Raw genomic sequence first — 20,436 nt, forward strand, 5'->3', positions numbered from 1 at the left:
ATTCCAGTGCCAAAGAAAAACACAATCTCTTGCTGAATTACAGAATCTGAAGTCAGGGTAAAGGTTGAGGGTCTATGTTTTGATCTCACACACATTAGTTTACACTAGTTTTTTTGTCTTCATTAGAGTTTAGTACTCATTAACAATGTTGCTAATGATGTCAGAATCTGGGTCTAAATAACAGATCCTCGTTTAAAGGAAGAGGAATGTCAGATTTTTTTAAAATGTCCATTCTGTGTGCTATGGTATTTGAAATACTTTCTTCATAAATATCAGTCAAAAATGGAGGGTATTCATATTTAAAGAGCATTTGTAGGCAAAAATATAAGCCTCAGTTACCTCTGTAATCAATAAATAATCAAAAAATTGATAATTGCATGGGTTCAAATCTACTTAATTAAAAAGACTTCAATAACTAAACTTAGCTGAGTTCATTAAACAATGGTTAGTCAGCACATAACAGAAAAGATATATACATGACCAAACTAGATTCTCTTAGAACTGATTCCTGCAGCAGAAGCGAGTCTGATCTCAGTTGATTTCAGCTTCCCTGGTTCTGCCTGTTTGCTTCCAGCTCCTCCCTCCCTCACTAGCTTCTTGGAAGTTGGGGACAGGTCGGAGGGTTAGTTTCAGCTCCAAGCAGTTCCTATTTTCTCCCCCCAAATAGATCTTATTTTAGTACATTTCCAGATTTTGTCATATTTCATAAATTTCTTAACAGCATAATTAACATCTGTTGCTTACTCATTATTTTTGTTGTTGCTACATTATATATATATATACCTGCGTATTGCAGTTAAGACATTGCTTTCTCAGCCAAAAGAACATGGGATTGTGTGAAAGGTCACTATATCTTTTTTCAAAGTTTAGCAAGCTTGTAATTTTCCCTTCTGAGTATCACCATAATAGATTTTGGATATCTGGTCCATGAGCAAGGTATAGTCCTTATAAAAGGCTGGGTCATAAGTCAACATCTCTATCTATCTGCCAAGTATCTCTCTAGTATACTTATTTTTAAGGTGACTATCACAGCAGTATCAAAGCACCATACGCCAGTTACAGCTATGGTAGTACTGAGCATGCCCCCGTGTTTCCCATTGTGTCTCTTATTCCTGGTGTGCCTGGGTGGAGAGATACCTGGCAAAATAATAGCGCTAACTGGAGCGCATATTGTTGCCTATAGCACTCTTTCATTATCAACACACTTAATTTATTGGCTGATATTCATGGCTTGGGCTCTGTCTTCTCGAGTCATGTGATGAGGTCAGAATCTGCCTATTTAAGTATATATATAGTAAGTAAATTTTTAACCCTTGAGGTTGGGAAGAAGCATTTCAAAACACAACCCTAGATTCATCTGCCTAAGTTTGCAGACAGCCTGAAACAATAACTGTGGGGATGCATCTCCATGTATCATTCTATTTTATAGTTACTTCTGTTTTCTACAACTTTAGAAGCTTCAAAAATAGACTAGGACTTTAACACTTAGGAAAGCTCAGGTTGAAAAATATTTCATTAAAAAAATCTAAAAATAATCATTTGGTGATTTTCCTGCAAAGGAAAATCAGACCCAATTATTTCAATTTATGTTTGTCTATCTGATGTTAATTTTTTTTTGACATTACTAATAATGTTGCCTCACAAGCAATTCAATCTGTGCTTGTTTTACTTACAACATATGCCTTGGTATCTGAAAGATACTTAAGACATAACAAATGTTATTATATGAACTGAAGTTCTATCAAAGTATTAGTTGTTAGGAAACTGGGTTTTTAAAATCCTTATCAATGTGAATTTCAAATTGACTCACACTAACAAGGTCATGTTACTCTATTTTTGATATATAAATAAAACTCATATATCTAATATATTGAGAATCACAGTAGCTTCTAAACTTTACAGGAGTGGAGGCACAGTAAGACATTAAAATGAAAGTGTGAGCCAGCACTGAGACTAGCTATGCATAACACAACACAACTTCACACGCACACACACACTGAACTGTAGCCTAGTAGCAAAGGGTGCAGGCACTTGTCTAGCCAAGCACACTTTCCTTGCTCTGACCACACCATCTGCTTCATCTGAGGAGAAGAGCCACCTTCCCCACTGGATGTGGATTTTGTGATGAATCTGTGAGTAAGTACACAGTACAGAGGTGCTCACCTGCTCTGAGGCACATAAACTCATCTGCTTCTCAAAGAGATTGTGAGTGGCTGAGATTTTTTTTTATCTGCAACTTCTGTGAAATGGGCCAGTGCTGATGAAGACTGACAAGTCATCCCTTTAGCCCTGTCTCCCTTTCCTCCTCTTCAATCTCCTAATCCTCTTTTATTTCCTTTAGTTAGCACCTTTATCTCCCTTCTTCTCTCTTCTACTCTATCCTCCTCCTGTATCAATGAATTGCCTCCTTCACAAAGAAGTGCAGTTAAAAGTCAATGAGCTAGACTCTGATTTCATTTACAGAACTTTCACTCTGGAGTAACTCCATTTAACGAGGTGTATAGTGATGTAACACAGATTATTATCTAGTCTAATGCAATCAGGCTTTCCATTGATATTTAGTGTTTAAAGGGAGAAGGGGCTCATAAGAGTCAAGCACCTATATTTTTTTCTCAGCTGGACCTAATTATCACTACCCTCCTATTACATTATATAATTTTTGTCATAACATGGTTGGAGTAAGAAAGAAAGAGGTTAGAAGATTGAAACACAAGGTTCAAAAGCAATAACAGTTCAAATGGAAAATAGAAAGGGACAATGTTCCCATGGGATAAAAAACAAAGAATAAAAAACTGTTAAGATCTCAGTGCTGTTGGTTCAGGCTGATGGCAGCTTTTAGTAATGTTAAGAAGTGGGAGCATAAATATCATTTAAGATTTTTTTTCTGATGCTAATCTGACCAAAAGAGAAAAAATAATAAGAATGTAGAGCCAGATTCTGATTTTTTCACAGGTGTAAATCCAGAATTACTCCATACTTCTCAGGGTAGTTACTCTAGATATTCAGTGTTGTAAATATTTAAGATCAAAAGTCTCATTTACACTTCATAAGTCTTAGTTCATATCTTTTCTACAAACTAAATTGTAAAATTGAATTGAACTAATCTGCTTTTATAGCCACAATAGAAAGAAACACTAACTTCCTGGAATATTCACTCCATTGGCAGAAACCGTAGCATCCATCATAAAAATATGCAGAACTTCATCTTTCACATAAAACATGTTATTAATGAGCTAGTTGTAAAATAATCCCCTAAATAAACCAACTATGACCACAAGCTCTAAATGTTCCAGCAATCAAATACCCATTGCCATTATTTAGCAGTTTGACCAATCTGTGCTATTTCTTTTCCAGCACATAATAAATATTGTGTCTATAAACATTCCACTCCAATTCAAAATGACTTATTTTAACGTTATATAGCCACATGTTCAGCATACTGCCCTAGTGCAGCAATTGAGATCAGCAGAGGCACTCTCACTAGAAGCACTGAAGAATCCTGTGGCACCTTATAGACTAACAGATTCTTTGCTGCTTTTACAGAACCAGACTAACAGGGCTACCTCTCTGATAATAGAAGCGCTGAAACACTCTGATGGTGGTGGGAGGAGCCATAAATGTAATTAGAGAGACACAGGATCCCAGAGGTGAACAAGGAAGACACACTGCCAATGCATTATCAGCAGAAGGCCTTCAACTCTGGAACTGACTTCCTTTGTTGGTTGACAGTGCATACATTTGCTAACCTTCCAAACGTGGTAGATGGCTCTTATGTCTATTCCATCTTTGTCCCGAAGAGTGGGGCAAATCCATTCCAGTTTGTCAACTGGTGTGGGTCTTTTAGTTAAGCTTTTTGCTATACTGTATTTGTAAATGCATGTGTTCATTAGAAGTGAGAGGCAGACCAAGGGCAGAGTAGGCTCATTAATCAGTGAAGAGGGAATGACAATAGCAGAATATACAGCAATGGACAAAATGTTAAATGCCTTTTTTTTTCTTCAGTTTTCACCAAAAAAGTTAGCAATGATCGGATGATTAACATGCCAAATATCAGTGTAAAAGGGGTAGTACCCAGAGGTGAAAGTAAGCTGGTACGGCCCGGTACAGTAAAAAAAGGTGCAGCAGCTTATGGGCAAATAAGTGGAGCATTCAGTACTGGCTTACTTTCACCTCTTTTGGCTGCATAACAAAAAGTTCAAACTCAAAGCTTATAAAAGCTTGGAAAGAAAAAAATTAACTGTCACATTTGTTTGTTGTTTCTCTCCCTCTCCTCTTCCAGCCAGGCTGCCGCATTCCCAGCTCCGCATTCCCCCAACCCTCCCACTCAGCAGGGGCTGCAGGGGCTCCCCTCTAGCTTGTAGCAGGGAGCAGGGGGACTGGCTGAGGGAGAAGCCTCCCCAGGCAGCCTGCTGCCTGCATAAGAACAGTTTAAATTCAGCTGTTCACTTGATTAGGGGCTATTTCTGGCATCCTTGTTAATTTTACTCAGGGTTGTTGCTGGGAGTGGGGGAGGATGTGAGTGTGAGACAGAGGGCTTGGCTACACTCGAAACTTCAAACGCTGCTGCGGGAGCGCTGCCACGGCAGCGCTTTGAAGTGTGAGTGTGGTTGCAGCGCCAGCGCTGGGAGAGAGCTCTCCCAGTGCTGCACATACTCCACCTCCCCGTGGGGATTAGCTTGCAGCGCTGGGAGCTGCGCTCTCAGCGCTGTGTCACTGTTTACAATGGCGCTTTACAGCGCTGTATCTTGCAGTGCACAGGGAGGTGTTTTTTTCACACCCCTGAGCGAGAAACTGGCAGAGCTGTAAAGCACCAGTGTAGCCAAGGCCCAAGGCAGGGGCAGAATACAATACTCATTTGACTACACAGTTTAAATCCAGAGCTAATAAAAGCCAGTGGAAGGGGAAAACTCATTGTCATATCAGTGTCTCTCCTCCCTCCTCCTCCAGTAAGGCTGCCAACACGGCTCCCCATTCCCCTGACCCCCCACACTCAGCAGGCTCCCCTCTAGCTTGTAGCAGGGAGCAGGGGGACTGGCTGAGGGAGAAGCCTCCCCAGGTAGCCTGCTGCCGGCATAGGAACAGTTTAAATTCAGCTGTTCATTCTGTGGTCTGAACTGGGATTAGGGGCTATTTCTGGCATCCTTGTTAATGTCACTCATGGTTGTTTGGGGGGAGAGGGGTGACCAAAGCCAGGGCAGTTCTTTTCTGCCTCCTGGATGAGGCGATCTTCAATAATATAATACACAAAAAATACAATCAAAATCAGAAACCATTTCCAAATTCAAATCTATCAAATCTTGGAAATGGTTCCTGATTTTGATTTTAATCCTGTGGTTCAGACTGCGGAGTGAACAGCTAAGTTATAACTGTTCTTATGCAGGCAGCAGGCTACCTGGGGAGGCTTCTCCCTCAGCCAGCTCCGCTGCTCCCTGCTACAAGCTAGAGGGGAGCCCCTGCTGAGTGCGTTGGGCAGCCTGGCTGGAGGAGGAGGAGAAGGGAGGACAAGGAGAAAAATGTGACAGTGAGTTTTCAGTTTTTCAGGCTTATTCCAATAGTAAAGTTTACAGACGGTACTGGTAGTAGTAATAGTAGCTTTATTTTCTATATCTAAGTCATGCAATGGGAGGGATCCATGAAGTATGTAGGAGAGGTGGGCTGCTTGTGTTTGGACTGTATGGGTAAGAAATGTAACTTACTTCCACCCCTGGCCCCGCCCCTTCCATCTGACACCCCACCCCTTCTGGGGGGAGAGAGGCCAGAGTGGGACAAATCATCAAATAATCAATTTATAAGCACATAGAAGCAGATAATAAGGTGATAAGTAACAATTAACATTGACTTGTCAGGAACAAACTATGTCAAACTTACCTAATATCCTTCTATGATATGGTAACAAACCTTGTGAATAAAGGTCTAGAACATGTGACCTATGAGGAAAGATTGAAAAAACTGTTTAGCCTGGAGAAGAGAAGATTGAGCAGGGACATAATAACAGTCTTCAAGTACATAAAAGGTTGTTTTAAAGAGGAAGGTGATAAATTGTTCTCCTTATCCACTGAGTTCAGAACAAGACATAATAGGCTTTAACTGCAGCAAGGGAGATTTAGATTAGACATTAAGAAAAACTTTCTAACTGTAAGGGTAGTTAAGTACTGGAACAAATTATCTAGGGAGGTTGTGGAATCTCCATCATTGGAGGCTTTTAAGAATAGGTTAGACAAACACCTGTCAAGAACAGTCTAGATAATACTTAGTTCTGCCTCAGTGCAGGGGACTGGACTAGATAACTTACTGAGGTCCCTTCCAGTCCTATATTTCTATGATTCTATTCATCTGGATGTATAGGCACTGATTTAAAAACAATTACAAATACTTTAGCTACCATATAGTTATCTCTGGTGTGTAGCTTAGGTACAAGTTCTTTTATGAGAAGGATGGGGGGAGCCAATCCTGATAAAACAACACAGAACATCTATTTTGCATAACTAATGAACCCAATTAATGAACCTGAGCATATTTACTTGTTTTCCATGCTATTTTTATTTCCATGTATTTCTGTAATTCCCAGTTCATGCTCAGTTCATAAGTGTTAAAATATACTAAGAAAACCAAAACAAATTCAGAAGCATCATGAAAAATCCTCCTCTTGAAATATTTGTTGACCACTAGGCCAATAAAATAATCATATAAGCAGCCCTTACTCACCTCGTCAGCCTATGGAAGGCATTACTCATGTATGGATTTGCAGGACCTGGCCCAAATTTTGTAGACTCAAACATATATTGATAATTTCTAGTAAATTGTGACAATTTGAGAAATCTATCTATACAATTTATGGATTGTGGTTGATATTATAAAGTAATTTTGAAGTCAGCACTCTTTCCAAGGCTGGGCAGGGGACCACCAGGTTATATCTCTCAGGAGAGAGTGTTAGGGTCTGTACTTAAAGAGTGTGCCTAGGGACCCCAGGGCTGGGACAGTTCCTGGACTCTGTTCAGTCTTTGGAGGTGTAAAAAACCCAGGGATCCAGAGGCTGGAATTTCTGCTCATGGCAGTCTGTTGGGCATCCAGAGGCTCACCCATCACTACCTGTAACATATTTTTTTAATTAGGTCCCTCCATGGGGTCAGGGACCCATAGCTGGGAAGGAAGGAAGATGTGGGCAAAAGAGACAGTGTCAAGTGACGCACATTGAACCCTTCATTTTGAGCCCTGCAGAAAAGCCAATAGAAATAGAATGGGTTGCATTAACACTCCTGCTGTTCCATTCACACTTGGTCAAACACATCTTAAAGAGGGAGTTTGAAGCATAGGGTAATCAGATTTTTAAAGTGAAAAACCAGACCATGTGTTATGTCAGGCATGCTGCAGATGTCTTTCGGGGGTCAGAGATGTATGGTCATGAGGACTGTGACAGCTTGTGTCTGAATCAGAGGAGAGTAAAAAGAGGGACCACTCTTCTTTGTCCCCATCCTTAGAGTTAAAGTTACTATGGTACAGTGTGCAGTTACTGGTGAGAATATGCTTCAGGTTGCAGGTTGTGTGTGGGCGAGGACTGGCCTGCCTTAAGCATATTCTCACCAGTAACTGCACACCGCACCAGAGTAACTCTAACTCAGGAACCAATCCATGCAACAAACCTTGATGCCAACTCTGCCCACATCTACACCAGCGACACCATCACAGGACCTAACCAGATCAGCCACACCATCACCGGTTCTTTCACCTGCACGTCCACCAATGTAATATATGCCATCATAAGCCAGCAATGCCCCTCTGCTATGTACATCGGCCAAACTGGACAGTCTCTACGGAAAAGGATAAATGGACACAAATCAGATATTAGGAATGGCAATATACTAAAACCTGTAGGAGAACACTTCAACCTCCCTGGCCACACAATAGCAGATCTTAAGGTGGCCATCCTGCAGCAAAAAAACTTCAGGACCAGACTTCAGAGAGAAACTGCTGAGCTCCAGTTCATCTGCAAATTTGACACCATCAGCTCAGGATTAAACAAAGACTGTGAATGGCTTGCCAACTACAGAACCAGTTTCTCCTCTCTTGGTTTTCACACCTCAGCTGCTAGAAGAGGGCCTCATCCTCCCTGATTGATCTAACCTTGTTATCTCTAGCCTGCTTCTTGCTTGCTTATATATATCTGCCCCTGGAAATTTCCACTACTTGCATCTGAAGAAGTGGGTATTCACCCACGAAAGCTCATGCTGCAAAACGTCTGTTAGTCTATAAGGTGCCACAAGACTCTTTGCTGCTTTTACAGATCCAGACTAACACGGCTACCCCTCTGATACTTTGCCTTCCAAATCATCAAACACTATAGACCAAATGTGATTCTCATTTACACCAGATCAAATCCAGACTTTAATCTTACGGACTTCAATGAATACACATCAGTTTAACAATACAGCAGGACTTGTCCCCCAGGCCTTTGTTCCTGCATTTCCAGCAGCATAAACTCATTTGGGTCTTCCTGGGACTTCCACTGTCTTGTTTCACGCTGAGTGTGTTTTTTAAACTACAAAAAATATAAAAATTAGATGTAATGTCTTTGCTAAGTAAGAAACTTACACTTCGATGTCCAACTAACATATAGAACTGAAAATATATAGAGTGGCAATAGGTGATGTTGGCGGAAAATCAAAGTTGCTCTCTGTCTTCATTATCCATTGTCCCAAAGGCCAAGATATATTGGTTGTGATTCAGCTTGAATCTACCAACTCCACTCAATCAGTCAGAAAGGTCACATTGGAGCAAGAAAGGCATTTTCTTCTCCAAGTGACTGCATTTGTTAAAAATAGCAATGAATTCAAGTCTTCCACTAGACAACACGTCAGACTGGCTTAGTAAGGACTCAGTCTAACTTTAAACTAAACTTTTGCCTGAAATTTCAGTGGAAGTAGGAGCATACCTTAAAAGCATGTTTTACAAAGAAAATAAAGGGATTTTTTAAAGTCATTCAGCATAGAATCAGCACATCAAAATGTAACTTCACCATAAATTGGACAAATAGAAAGGAAAAACAAAAACAAAACCAAGATTGTGCATAATGTAAAAAATAAAGGGAATTAAAGATTGCTTTAGCTATGCCATCATTTTTGAATACCATGGATGGAAAATTTGGTTGATCTGAGCTAAACAAACAAACAAAAAACTTTTCAGGTACTGGAGCTGGGTTTAGAGTTGCTGTTAAATCACAAAGCCTTGTCTTTTCTCTCAGAATTAATTTTGCATGAACTAAATTCTCTAGATCCTGTTTATCATCCCAATGACTATATATATTTATTTGTGCACTAGCCAATGAATGGAAGCATTTAGCTTTCCTGGAAGAAGCAGAATTTTCAAATCAAATATGAATACATTTCATATTTTAATGATCAGCTTATATTTTGTCAGTAATGGCATTGTTTGTTTTTGTCAGGAAAGCATTGTGTTTCTGGTAAAGCGAGCCACCATGCAAACATATTTTGTATTATGCCTTAGTGCAAAATATAGACTTGGAGATATAGTATCTGGTTATTCAATTTAAAACACAGTTTTGTTTTGTATAGCATCTGTCACATAAACTGTAACCCAAGTTAGTCTACATAGTAAAATATCACAGTTGTAGAGCTAAATAATATAAATGCAGGAAGAGAGAAATAACCGGCAAAGAAGAAAAGATAGGCTTAAAAAAGACAGAGAGACAGTGAGAGAAAGGTTTAAAGAAAAGATGTTCCAGCTTATACATTTTTCAGAGGGGAAGGCTCTTGCATAGCAAACTGTGAGATTTTGGGAAGAGTCAGAGAGCAGGATGATGGCAAATGAGAAGAAGTAGAGATACACTGGTATATGAGTCAAAAGTTAAAGGATGGTTTATAAAGAAGAGTTATAACTGGATGGCATTTGATATGAAAAAAAATACTTCGGGGTAAATATCCAAGTGATTTCTCATTGTTTCTTCTTCACTGAATGTGGAAGGAAGCTACTGCACATAATAGCTGTGGAAGGAAGTTGGCTATACAATTCTTGCAATTATAATATGAAAAAAGAGCATTCAACACTGATCCATCTTTTCTTGTCTGGTATAATTCTCCAAGGATTCATTGACTGGATAGATTTTTCTATCATTGATTCATGCAATGACATGTGTAGACTAGGAATTTTGGAGTTTACAAAAGAGATTGAGCAAGTATAAAGCGGATGCTAAAAAAAGAACATTGCTTAGACAATAAAAAAACAAGCCATGTGCATAGAATGCTAAGTGAGAGTCATAGTTTTAAGGGAAGAAGGGACCACAACATTACCTTGTCTGACCTCCATTACCTCTGACCTCACAAGCTACAGTACCTCCCAGAACCAGCACACTAAACAAAATAACCAAAATTAGACCAAAATATTACAGCCCATAGGACAGTAAACTATTATGTGGCAGAATGAGAGAATGGGGGTGGAGGGTGGCTGAGGTTCACTATTGTCCCTGCAGTGACAGGGAATTAAGTCATATATACCTAGATAATCATGATAAGTGACCAGCACTCCACATTGCAGAGGAAAGCAACAAACACAAAAAATCTGATCTGGGGAAAAATGCTTTCCCAACCTATGTAATGGCATCCAGTTAGACCCTGAACATCTGATCAAGAACCAGCCAGCCAAACACCTGAGATCGAGAGAATGCTTGCTGCCACCTCAGATCACCACATATAGTCTCCCATCACCACTCATGGCCTTCTCTGATGCATAGAAGGAAGGAGACCAAAAAAAAAGAAATAAGAAAAAGAAAAAAAATGCATAGTCTCTTCCTGGCCCCTACCGGTGACCAGCTGAAGCTTTGAAGCCTGAACCTTAGGAACATAAGACATAAACCAGATGGTACCCACAAGACTGCCATGCTATCCTTCCCATCATCACAAGCAACCCCATCCTACAATCCCATTCAGACCTTTGTCTGGCTCTTTCTTAAACTAATAAAGTTGTTCCCCTACCTTTCTTCTCTCCCCCTCCCCAACACCTATTGAGAGGCTGTTCCAGAACCTCGCCACTCTAATGGTTAGAAATCTTCTTCTAATTTCCAAAATGAATTTGTTCCTGTCCTGTTTTTACCTATTTATTCTTATGTCAACATTGTCCTTTAGCTTAAATAGCCTTTCACCCTCCATGGTGTTTGACTCAGAATGTATTCAGAGAGTAATCATATCATCTCGCCCTTCTTTTGCTAAACTAAACAAGCCAAACTCTTCCAATCTCCTCTCATAAGATAAGCCTGCCATTCCACTGATCATTCTTGTATCTCTTCTCTGCACCTGTTCCAGTTTGCATTCATCTTTCTTCAACGTGAGTGACCTGAATTATACACAGTATTTCAGTAAAGGTCTTACCTGTATCAGTTGTAACAAACAAGAGTGTTAAATGAAGATACACATTTTAAATGAATCACTTTATGTAAACCATACCAGTGTTCTGGGAATAATCAGAAATTTGATTAATTGCTTTCCTCAGAACTGATGATAACTCGAACCATCATCAGTAGCCACACTTCTGCAAGTTATTGTGCCAGATACCAAAGACTGAAGTACCTCCATTAGAGGTCTCATCCTGCATAAAGGACAGCTTTGTCATTGTTTGTAGGATGATGCACTAATTGAGTGTATAAAAACTGGGCAATTTTTCGTTGGATTCAGTGGGACTCTTCTTTTTTTAGAAACAATGTTATTAAAGCTGGGTGAAAAGGTTAATCTGTAAAGTGAAATCATTAAATTTGCCATTTTCATTAAAAAGGGAAAACGGTATAACCTTTCTGGTGCATTCATTTTGAGATGAAGGAAAAGCAAGTTTTGTCAACATGAACTGTGCTTCACTTATCAAAACCTGTAATTGCACTTTGAAGGAAAAGAGAAATGAATGTCAAAGGGAAAAAAATCAAATTTTTCATGATCTATTTTTGTGCTCTGAATCTTAACCATAGGATTGACAACAATTGCCATAAGAAAAGGGAGAATTTACAAAGGAGACTGTGGATAGTATTTAAACCTTACAAAACTGTGTGTGAATGTGAGGGGATGAATGTTTGCCCAAAATTTTACCAAGAATGTGGTTATTTGATGTTGTTTTAGAATTGGATACAGTTTGGAACAGATGCTGTGTAGGAGTGTCTGGGGTTTTGCAAAGGAGAAGAGAGAAAAGTCATATGAAGAAATAAACCACTTATCAGTAACTTCACCACCTGTAACCTAGGTGTATTTTTTTTTAAATTTAATATATACATGTCCAGAGCTACATTACAATAAGCATGGATGCATATATGAAGGAGTAGTACCTGAATGGTTGTGATTAGAGACATTACATTTGCGGAGGGAGGAAGCAGACATAATGGACTTGATTCTGATCTCACTTACTGATTCTCTGGCACAAAGTGAAGACAATGGAGTTACACTGAGGTAAAATCAGTTTGACAGTAGAATCAGGCCTATCCGTGCCTTTTAGGGCACTAGAGAGATTGTGTGCCCAGCAATAGCAGTCACTGGTACATGCAAATGTATGTGGGAGAGTAGGGAGGGGACAGAAAGGGCCTTGGCCACACACTCATGCCTCTTTCAGTATATGCAGCATAGCTGGACATGCTAGTCAGACCTCTCAGATGTGCTAACAGAAACACTGTGGCTGTTTCCTGAGGGGGCATGTGGGTGTGGGTGACTGGCTCCTCTCCACTCCTCCTTCCCATATCCCTGTGTGTGGGGGGGGGTACCCTTACTGTTGCTTTCATGATGGAAGCATTGCCCCCCTGACCCTCCTGTGGTGTCACACATACAGGCAACTTCAAATTAGCCCTAAACTGTAAAAGAGAAAGAGATTCAGCAAATATGGCTGCAGTATGGACAGAGCCAGTGACATTAAGACAGTGGCAGCAATGGGGACAGAGGCAGATGATGAAAGTATAACATCACTGGGCGACAGATGATAAAATCATGGCAGCAGTAGGGTCAGGGGCAAATGCTTCCATCATGAGAGCAGCAGTTAGGGAAGATACTGAAATCACAACAGCCACACTAGATACAATGAACAATGTTAAAACTGCAGAGGCAGCAGTAACGTATAGGGTAGGAAATGCATGTCCTTTTCTAACCCCTAAGAGCTACCGGCATAATATGTGCTTCCTTCTGCCACTGTTCTGTACGGCTGTATGTACCTACATTACAAGCAGCAGTCTCAGCAGCAATGACAGCAATTGTTATTAGTATTTTATTGATATTATTTTGAGTGAGTGTGTGGGGGGAAGGAGTCTCATCATATATTTATGCATATTTTACATATATTTTTACATAAATTACCTCAGATGAGGTTTAAGATTCAGCAGTTTCCTGGCTTAACTTGAAAACTGTGGAAACAGAGGCTCTTTTTTTGGACCTTCAAAGCAAAATAAAACAAACAAACAAAACAAAACAAAACAAAAACAAAAAAACCCACTCTGTTTTTATTCAAAACCTAACATCATAGTTCCCTATTGCCAATGAAGGAGAAAGTTTAAAGCTGAGGGCTTCCCATTCATGTCTATGGACTACATGGCTTCAGAATAAGCACCCTCAGAACTGATTTACTATCCACCAAAGCCTGTATTATGTGTCTTTCTAGCTCCATAAATAGATAAGCAAAAAATATAAATAAAAAATCAGATGAAAAGAATGTAAAGCAGCATGACAGAGAAAATATGAAAGGACAAAAATAAGGGAAATAAAGGATTCTGTGTGTGGAGAAGTCAGACACAAATGTCACTTCTAGATTTTGGTAAATCCAATTAGACATTCTGTTTCTATGTGAGATCTAATATATTACAAAATTATGTGTCTGGCTCATAACTCATGTAAGTAAGATAATTCAGAAGCTAAGGCTGACACTGTGGCATGTATCTCACCCTGGTATGCCCAGGAATATCGCAGGGCTGTCAGAAGAGTAGGAGATTTTATGTTTCATTGCAAAAAATCACTTGCTTGGTCTCACTTACCCTTCCTTATACCCAGAACATTAATTAAACCCCTTAGTCCAACAATAGGTACTGTTTATCTTACAAATAACAATGTAACAAACTGCTGAACAAATGCACATATCCAAATGCTCTTTCCACATCACCTTACTGGCTGAAAGACCCAAAAAGCTTTCTCTCCCTCCTCAGCAACTGTTTTCCTTTCCTGCAGTCCTCCTAGTGTTCCCTTATACAATTCAGCAGGTGTGTAATCAGGGCCGCCCAGAGGATTCCGGGGGCCCGGGGTCTTCGGCGGCTGGGGGCCCCCGCTTCGGCGGTAAGTCGGCGGCAGGGGGTCCCTCCGTTCCGGGACCCGCCGCCAAAGTGCCCCAAAGACCCACGGCGGGGACTCCCCGCCGCCGAATTACCGCCAAAGCGGGACCCGTCGCCGAAGTGCAGCCCCCACCGCGGGTCTCCGGGGCACTTCGGTGGTGGGTCCCAGAATGGAAGGACCCCCCCGCCGCCGAATTACTGCCGAAGACCCGGCTGCAGTCCGGCGGCGGGTCCTGCTTTGGCGGTAATTCAGCGGCGGGGGGGTCCTTCTATCCCGGAGAGGAAGGACCCCCGGCCAGCAAAGACCGGGAGTGAAGAAGCTCCGGGGGCCTGGGCCCCACGAGAGTTTTCCGGGGCCCCCGGAGCGAGTGAAGGACCCTGCTCCAGGGGCCCCGAAAAACTCTCATGGGGGCCCCTGCAGGGCCTGGGGCCTGGGGCAAATTGCACCATTTGCCCCTGCTCTGGGCGGCCCTGTGTGTAATCTGTGTGCTGGGTACAGCTGTCTGCAGTATTCATCTATCATGCCCTTTGAGATTTACCCAATGGACACACTACATTATGGGGTACCTCTGACCGGGTAAGTTAAGGAGCATGTGAAATTGAATAGAACAGCTGGTCAGACCCTCAGAGGAGTAGGTAAGCATCTCAAAGCCTGGTACAGTCCCACTGATTTCAGCGGGAGCTTGTTCAGATTCACAGAGAATGAGGGAGTTTATTGTGAATCAAGGGGTTACTTTTGAAGCTCAGGGAAATGAAATGGGAGTCAGAAAGAGATTCAAGGTCCAGTGAAATGGGAAAGAACTTGATGCTATGGATTGGAAGCCATATGACAGAGAACAAGAGAAATCTCAACCATATTGATAAGTTTGATTAGGCTTCAAATAGTATCCAATATCCTGTTGCTAACTCTACCAAACATCCATCAACAATGAGAGAAAAAGCTACTGAAGCTATGAAAAATATTATGATATTGTACCATGCTGTTGTTGTAACAAGTTTGTGAATCTGCAAAATATATAAAAAAATCTATTAAAAGAAACACATTAAAAGAATATCAAGGATGATTTTAAATGTTTTAATGGCTTCCAACCCAGACAGATCCTGTGTTTAGGAAAGCAGCAAAGAGTCCGGTGGCACTTTATAGACTAACAGACGTATTGGAGCATGAGCTTTCGTGGGTGAATACCCACTTCGTTGGATGCATGATGACGTTTAGGAAAACTGCTCTAAAGATTTGCTTCTTTAGTATTTCTAAAGTGCTTTAAAAAGTGAAAAGAATGAACTGAATTATGCCCACAATATCAAGTTTCCATTTTTCAGTGAATTTAGGGAAGAGGAAAAGTACCAAGTCCACATCCACAGGACAAATACAGTCCGGTTAGCAGCAGGGAGATCTCCCTACAGTGCTGCTTCAGCTATATACCTCAATTTAACTTGCAGGGACCACCTTGTAGAAGTGAGAGCAGAGTTCAATCAAGGCCTCAGTTCAGCACAGCACTTAAATTTTGTGCTGTATTGGGATGGTTTTCTGAACAGAGTACTGAGTCTTCATTCTCTGTGAGAAGACCTTCAGCAAAGATGCCCATTATTAGTTCCCATTGTAGAAGGAGGGGACCAGTTTTTTTTAAAATGGCCCTTTTGTCGCTTTTTAAAATTGTCAAATACAGTTGAGCAAACTGCTTGGAATCTGAGTTTTCAATTGAAGCATTTGTTCTTGGGTACACCTACTGTGCCCTTGACTATTTAGCTTAGATTGTCTCTTTGCAGTTCATCCATGTAATCACAGTGTAACAGGTGAGCATTAGTGGATCAAAGTTGAAATGTGAAGGAAAGCACAAGCAATCTTTTGAGAGAAATAAAAACACATTGCCCACTTAGCACCAACAGGGATAGTTTGGCTTTAAACACTGTCCAGAAAACTGCATGCCCTCTTTAGCAAAGAAAATACTGCTTTCCACTGCAGTTAGACAGCCATGTGCTAGCTCTGCTCAGGATAGTGTGCTAAAAATAGCAGTGTTTCCAGAGGCAGTGCAGACAGTGGCTTGGACGAACCAAGTGAGTATATAGCAAGGGGGTCTGGGCAGATTTGTACTCAGATGGCTAGCTCATCTGCCACCCTTACTACCTTCCCTCCCTGGTGACGCTGCTATTTTAAATGTACTAGGTCTAGCAGAGCTACCATGTTCTGTCTACATAAGCTGGGAAGTACAGTCCCAGCTGCAGCATAGATGTATCCTCATTCTCACCTCTTCTTTGACTCCCTTTAGCTAACAAATAGCTGTGTTGTTGTAGGACTTCTAAGGGCTTATCTACATGATCACTTAGTGACCAGTAGGCCAGATGTATATCTACAACACTCCAGCCTGCCATCCACTAACTGGCTGTGTGGCTCCTGCTATCATGCATTATAAGTTTCAAAGTGTTGGAGGTCCATGTAATTTTAGACTAAACACAAGACATACTTTTTTTGTTTGTTTGTTTTGTTTTTTAATATTAGTATTATTGTCATAACTGTTTAGATTTACACCAAGGAAAGCAAAATAGAGAAGGCCTTCTTCAGTGAAATGCTGAAACAGGAGTGTTTCCCTGCCTGCATACATTCCCCAGTCCTGCTGCCTAGAAACATTAGCCAGCTTCGCTCCTCCTGTGCAGTTCCCACAAAGGGTTATCTGAATCCTCTCATGGCGCTCGTATGCTTCAGCAGGGATTCAGCTGCTCTCTGAAGGACTAGCTCAAGTTCATCAGGGAAATTGTTTAGTAAATTCTTAGATTTTAAGGCCAAAGAGGCTGCTTGGATCATTTACTCCAGCCTCCTGCATAACAGAGGCCATACAATTTCACCCAGTTAATCCTGCAACAAGCTAACATCTTGTAGTTGAGCTTGAGTAGTGGTTCTCAATCAGAGGTACATGTACCCGGGGGGTACGCAGAGGTCTTCCAGGGGGTACATCAACTTATCTAGATAGTTGCCTAGTTTTACAACATGAAAAGCACTAGCAAAGTCAGTACAAACTAAAATTTCATACAAACACTGACTTGTTTATACTGCTCTATATACTATACACTGAATTGTAAGTACAATAGTTATACTCCAACTTATTTCATAGAATCATAGAATCATAGAATCTCAGGGTTGGAAGGGACCTCAGGAGGTCATCTAGTCCAACCCCCTGCTCAAAGCAGGACCAAACCCAACTAAATCATCCCAGCCAGGGCTTTGTCAAGCCTGACCTTAAAAACCTCTAAGGAAGGAGATTCCACCACCTCCCTAGGTAACCCATTCCAGTGCTTCACCACCCTACTAGTGAAAAAGTTTTTCCTAATATCCAACCTAAACATCCCCCTCTGCAACTTGAGACCATTACTCCTTGTTCTGTCATCTTCTACCACTGAGAACAGTCTAGATCCATCCTCTTTGGAACCCCCTTTCAGGTAGTTGAAAGCAGCTATCAAATCCCCCCTCATTCTTCTCTTCTGCAGACTAAACAATCCCAGTTCCCTCAGCCTCTCCACATAAGTCATGTGCTCCAGCCCCCTAATCATTTTTGTTGCCCTCCGCTGGACTCTCTCCAATTTATCCACATCCTTCTTGTAGTGTGGGGCCCAAAACTGGACACAGTACTCCAAATGAGGCCTCACCAGTGCTGAGTAGAGGGGAATGATCACATCCCTTGATTTGCTGGAAATGCCCCTACTTATACAACCCAAAATGCCATTAGCCTTCTTGGCAACAAGGGCACACTGTTGACTCATATTCAGCTTTTCGTCCACCGTAACCCCTAGGTCCTTTTCTGCAGAACTGCTACCCAGCCATTCGGTCCCTAGTCTGTAGCAGTGCATGGGATTCTTCCGTCCTAAGTGCAGGACTCTGCACTTGTCCTTGTTGAACCTCATCATATTTCTTTTGGCCCAATCCTCTAATTTGTCTAGGTCCCTCTGTATCCTATCCCTACCCTCCAGCGTATCAACCACTCCTCCCAGTTTAGTGTCATCTGCAAACTTGCTAAGGGTGCAGTCCACACCATCCTCCAGATCATTAATGAAGATATTGAACAAAACCGGTCCCAGCACCGACCCTTGGGGCACTCCACTTGATACCGGCTGCCAACTAGACATGGAACCATTGATCACTACCTGTTGAGCCCGACCATCTAGCCAGTTTTCTATCCACCTTACCGTCCATTCATCCAGCCCAGACTTCTTTAACTTGCTGGCAAGAATACTGTGGGAGACTGTATCAAAAGCTTTGCTAAAATCCAGAAATAGTACATCCACTGCTTTCCCCTCATCCACAGAGCCGGTTATCTCGTCATAGAAGCAATTAGGTTAGTCAGGCATGACTTGCCCTTGGTGAATCCATGCTGACTGTTCCTGATCACTTTCCCCTCCTTTAAGTGGTTCAGGATTGATTCCTTGAGGACCTGTTCCATGATTTTTCCAGGGACTGAGGTGAGACTGACCGGCCTGTAGTTCCCTGGATTTTCCTTCTTCCCTTTTTTAAAGATGGGCACTACATTAGCTTTTTTCCAGTCATCTGGGACCTCCCCCGATCGCCATGATTTTTCAAAGATAATGGCCAATGGCTCTGCAATCTCATCGGCCAACTCCTTTAGCACCCTCGGATTATTATAAAATTATTTATTTTATAATAATATGGTAAATTGAGAAAATAAGCAATTTTTCAGTAATAGTGTGCTGCAGTATGTTTGTATGTTTATGTCTGATTTTGTCAGCAAGTAGTTTTTAAGTGATGTGAAACTTGTGGGTATACAAGACAATTCAGATTCCTGAAAGGGGTACAGTAGTCTGGAAAGGTTGAGAGCCACTGAGCTAGGGCATACCTTTTAGAAAGACATCCAATCTTGATTTAAAGTGAGTGAAGCAATAGGATATATCATGTTCAGAGCAAGTTAAGATTAAGTAATCATTTCCAAATTTTAGGAGCTCTTCAGGATTCTTTAATGTTTGGTGGAGTTTAATGTTTAGGACTTAAGCAAGCACAGTGTATGGGGAGACTTTGGCAAACCAGTAAAGTGCTTGAAACCACTATGGCTTATTGCTAAATGTGGCCTAGTCAGCAAGCTGTAAATTGGCCATTCAGCAATCTCAGCTTGACCAAGGTAGGAGGGGAGAGGGCTTTGGGGGGCCACAGAAAGGGGAGCTTGACCCTGCGTCCTTCCTGATAATAATTGTGTTGAAATTGCTGGTACATGCATTTTAAAAGAGTAGGATATGCCCCAGGAATGTCTATTGGGGTCTCAAGGCTGCAAACCCTGGAAAAACCCACACCTGGTTAATCAATAATCAGAAGGAACCTCTTTCTGGATCATTGCAACTGCTTACTTAACAAGGTTTCTTTAAGGGACATGTCATTCTATTACTAATGTATAAATAAGGGGGAAAGTTTGAGTAGGGGGACTCTTCAGGACTGGTCTCTCCCTCTGGATGCATCTTGTGTTCCCCACTGGCAGACAGGCTGCTGCTGTGCCACTCAAGAGCCACACTCAGCTTTGGTAATTATTGAGGGTTGGGGGTGTTTTACTAACCTGTTGCAGACGTGTGTAAGTGCTTGAAACTAAGTAAAGTTTAGCTTTAAGTGAAAGCACTCGTGTTATCCTGTTTGTGCCAGCCATCTATTGGTCGGACGGCCGTGTCTCCCCTGATTTATTTCCTGACACGTCCTCGCACAGAGTAAAATTTACCAAGAGCTTTGGGTTGAAAGAACCCTGGGTAAAAACAGAGTCATTTCAAATAATTGAAGTGTTTAAATATTTAGTACATTCATACAGAAATCACTTAATTGCCCTTTTCTTAAAGCAAGTCATTCACATTTTTTAAATCTAAAAATAAATAAATAAATAAAAAACAGAAAATTAAACCAAAAACAATAAAAGAAGAGTATCAAAATTAAAATGCCAAATTAGCTCAAAATAATGATTTATACCAGTTGTGTGTTATTGCAGGTGATAAATTGTGTTACTTTATATCAGTTTTATATGCTCTTATGAATCTGCTATACCATGCACTGTGTCAGTAATTAGCATCGAAAGTCAATTTATTGGTTTGAAAACCTATTCTTTACTCTAACAGTCTAAATGAAAATTGCATCATTTCTTTAGCTATTCTTGAGAAGCTTATGCATTTGA

At 41.1% G+C, this 20,436-nt stretch overlaps 1 long non-coding RNA gene across 1 annotated transcript in view; it reads right to left on the reverse strand.

Moving 5' to 3' along the window:
- Positions 1-20,436, reverse strand: part of LOC120389271 — a 45,451-nt gene that overhangs the window by 392 nt on the left and 24,623 nt on the right. Inside the window, exon 4 of the long non-coding RNA XR_005590848.1 lies at positions 5,869-5,927. This is a non-coding gene — a long non-coding RNA (uncharacterized LOC120389271). The remainder of the gene's footprint in view (positions 1-5,868; positions 5,928-20,436) is intronic.

Source organism: Mauremys reevesii, linkage group 1 (genome assembly GCF_016161935.1).
Source record: "Mauremys reevesii isolate NIE-2019 linkage group 1, ASM1616193v1, whole genome shotgun sequence".
Taxonomy (NCBI): Eukaryota; Metazoa; Chordata; order Testudines; family Geoemydidae; genus Mauremys; species Mauremys reevesii.